Consider the following 4,084-nt stretch of genomic DNA (forward strand, 5'->3'; position numbering starts at 1 on the left):
AAACTCTGTCTTGCCAATCTTGTGGTGGTTCGACAGCTTTTGAGCTAATTTAAGCACCGCACTCTAGATTGGTTTGATTTCGATCATGTTGATTTTATTCCCAGTTAATAAAAATCAGTACTAGGCTCAGTGTACCAGTTATGGCTATAGTACCTCAAATTCGCCATAGTTGATTTTCAACCTTTAACGATGCAAATCATCAAGAAAAAATATGTGAACAATACATCACGTTCATAAAAGATGATTGCACTAATTCAAATTTCACATTTTGCTCAAATTATGATAGAAATAAATCATTTTCCTTATAATTTCGGCTTCCTTGCACCCTATTTCGCCATAGTGTACCAGTTATGGCAAATCCCATAAGGAATGCATGTAAATAGTGCGAAGTGGAACCGAAATTAAAAAGTATGTCCATAACTGGTACAGGGTTCCTATCATTGGCACACGCCGTAATAAATAGTAAAAGTGGGTTTGGCTCAGATTTTATATTTTTCCTGTAAAGTATGAAAACAAATCTATCATTTGACGTATCGACGACATTCGTCGGCCTTCTTCTTATTTTTGTAGAAGTAGTTTTCCTTAGGTAGTGCGATAACTGGTACAGGCACCCTATATCAATTTTCTAACTTTTAGAGTTGATTTTCGTAACTTTTTGTACATATAAACACAGCCACCACGAATACGAACCGAACCATGCAAGGGTCATGCTGATCGGTTAATCCGTTCGTGAGTTTTGTTGCCTCAAAGGGACTTCAAACTCATTTTTATATATATAGAAGACTAGAAGATAGAAGATATAAGATAAGATAAGATATAAGATATAGATATCTTTTGATTAAGTTTCAAAAAGGGCGAACAAGTTTTTGTAAACAAAATTTATCGATGATACACTAAACTATACAACACATGTCCAGGAAAGTTTGATGATTATCGAGTGGAGAAAATTGTGTTTACTCAATTGTAATAGAGGATTTCGTGGTATTGTGGTGGAATAATAGAAATTGTTGAGAGAAGGTTGATTGATTGATTTATCTTTATTTGAGAGACTTTCAGCCCTTGGCTGGTTCGTCTCTTTGAGAGAAGGTGTTGTTATTTAAAATTGAATCGTTGTTTTGCAGGCCTTATCAAGAATTTTCTTGAAATTTTACGATAATAATGGACATAAAATCATCCATCTCGGGATACCCGGGAAATCAAAAATTAACCCGTTAACGCCCAAGGTGTCTCACAATTTGAATCTTTAAATAAATTTGATATCAAAGGTCAAGTTATAATAAAATAAGCATGATTTGACGAAAAAAAATAGAAGTCTATGGTGTAGTTCAAAAACAAAACCTTCAATGTAGGTCCTCAACATCTGATAATTTTCTTAAGTTCTATTTCAGCACAACTTCTTTGCTATCGTTGAATTCTGATCCGTATCGATACAATACAGCTCTAAACAAATGAGAGAGGTGATGGGTTAAATCCCGGGGATTCTTGTCCCGAGACGTCCCGGGATGGACACTCTAAATTACTGTAGTGAGGCCAGAAAAAATACAAGCGTAGAATGCCGGTAGGATATGTATCCAGATGCACACCAAATGGAAATGATCATATCTCTCTCTCCAATTTTCCATCGACGAAATTTTGAGCTGGACGTTTTCTAGTTCTCATTTTTGGACTCCTGACATATTCTCCATTACCATATACAAATTTTGCATGCCTAAAACATAATAAAAATCCACATGGGTAAAAATCCGGAACACGATACTGGCAAAATGCATCATGATTTGGCGATAAAAGTGTGGGTTTATGTTATAAACATTCACCATACAAATCAAATATGATATTATGACTCGTTTTGCCGTAACATAGCTTGGACGTTATGTTTCCTACATATGATAATCTGCATGTACTCTACAGCCACAGACAAACAGACGTATCACTTGGAACAAATTGAGATAAAAACTATCGTCACGAAAACATAATCGCCCAATGCTAACCAGGCTGTGTTACGCAAATCACTCAGTAGGTGGCAGTAGTAAACAAACGTCAAACAGGAGCAAAAACGATGCGAGCGCCGTGACCGAGCGATTTGCGAATTACAAAATATTTGAACTAACCGTTAAAAAAGGTAACGATGAGAAATGAGTAGAGTGAGACGTCTGTTTGTCTGTGCTACAGCCATCATAAAAAAATATGAAGCCTTGTTTATGATATTGAAACTTCCTACTTATGGTTTCGGTTCAATCGGCAAAAATGTGGAAACCACTTTCAAACAAATGGAAACTACAGGGAATAGACAAAAAGATCGGGACAGCCAAAATATTTACTTTTCACAAAACGTAAAAAAAGATTTTAATAGCTCATTAATAATCAAAATTTCATTGCATTCGGATAATTAAATCTGGAGATATACAGTCGGAACCCGCTCGTTGAGCCACAACCTCCACCCAACCAACGAATTCGATTCGCTAGTTGGGTGAAGTGACAGCAGCACAAGGGGCGTGCGCATTGTTTTTTTTTTAATCATTTTTAGGTTGGAAACAAAAAGGAAAATTTTTCAATTTGTTTCACATTTAGAGCAAAACTGATACGTTTTGCAAGATACATATATGGCCAATGCGAGAAATAATTATTTTCACCCATTTTAGTCGGTGAAGTGAAAATATAGATGTTTATGAAACCACCCGGGCCAAAAGCAAGTACAAAACGCTTTCAATGATCGACAAAATAAAGATTACCGATGTTTTGCATTTATTTCGAAGTAATTGTACATATTCTTTTTTTTTAAAGAAATATGAAATAGAAATTTTTTTCGATTATCATTAAAGTTTAAGAAACCAAAAACTCATTAGCTCGCCCCTCGGAATTACAGATTGGTTGTCATTTTTAGTTTGACATTGAATCACAGAGAACAGACATCCCAGCTAGAACAAATTTCATTCGGAAAGTTGTGTAAGGATTTGAATCTTTACTTGAGTAAGGTTACAAACCAATACACGATGACAACATTAACGCCACCAAACACCATATTGCCACAGTCAGTGGTGAATTGAAATATTTCAAGTGGTGAATTAAATTAGTATGGGAAATTAACCGATTGCAGCGCCTCGCTATCGCCACTTGTGTTGCCGATTTCAAATGGTCGTTAAATTCCTTACACAGCTTCGGAACTGGACTTGGATGTCTGTTCTCTGTGATTGAATTATGACATCCAGGTACTTTTTAGTTGGCTGACAGCTCAACTAACGGGGCCCCAACTTAAAAGTCACCCAACTATTAAGCCCCCAACCAGCGAGTCATGACTGTAACAGCTCAAAGTTGGCTATCGGATAATCATACCTTTTTCTAGAGTCTTTATAACTTCGTGTAGAATAGCCTGATCTATCCTAAAATTTGGCCACTGATACATAACAAGTTGATCAACTTACAGTAAAAATTTGAGAATATTTGACGCAATTCTCGAAAACTTACATTTTTTGAGAAGTGAAAATTTTGCCTGTCCCAATTATTTTGTCTATCCCCTGTAGCTCTCTATGTTAATCTAACTTTTGTGTACCGTAATCGCATCAAATTCCTATCAATTTTTGGTAGTTTTCAACTCCGATAGCTCAATTTATGTTGAATAGCGCGAAAGCAATTTTGATCCACATATACATACTTACATTACATACATGTATTTTCTCAGTATCACATTCAAGACAATAGTAGGAAAACTGCGGGCATAACACCCCCCGGGTGCAAAACGCCTTCACGCGATTTCATCATATTGAGGAGGTTTCGTAAGATGCAAACAAACTAGAACTAAAACTGAAGAGGTTAAGCCCAAGAACGGCAGCTATTGTCGAAAGAAAAGCTTGAAAAACGACGATTTTCCACATTTGGAAAGATTCCCAAGTTTGCAGTGCACAGTATAAGACTTCGCGCTGATTATATGTAATGGAATCAACCCATTAAACTACCGCGCGCCTCCTACTCCTACATTTGCTGCTGCGAAGAGTTCGATGGAGCCTCTTGGTACAAGCCCGTGCACAAGGCACACGGGGGGGGGGTACCTTTTGCCGTAATTGGGAATAACCCCTCCCTTGGCAACACT

Source organism: Aedes albopictus, chromosome 2 (assembly GCF_035046485.1).
Source record: "Aedes albopictus strain Foshan chromosome 2, AalbF5, whole genome shotgun sequence".
In the NCBI taxonomy this organism is placed as follows: Eukaryota; Metazoa; Arthropoda; class Insecta; order Diptera; family Culicidae; genus Aedes; species Aedes albopictus.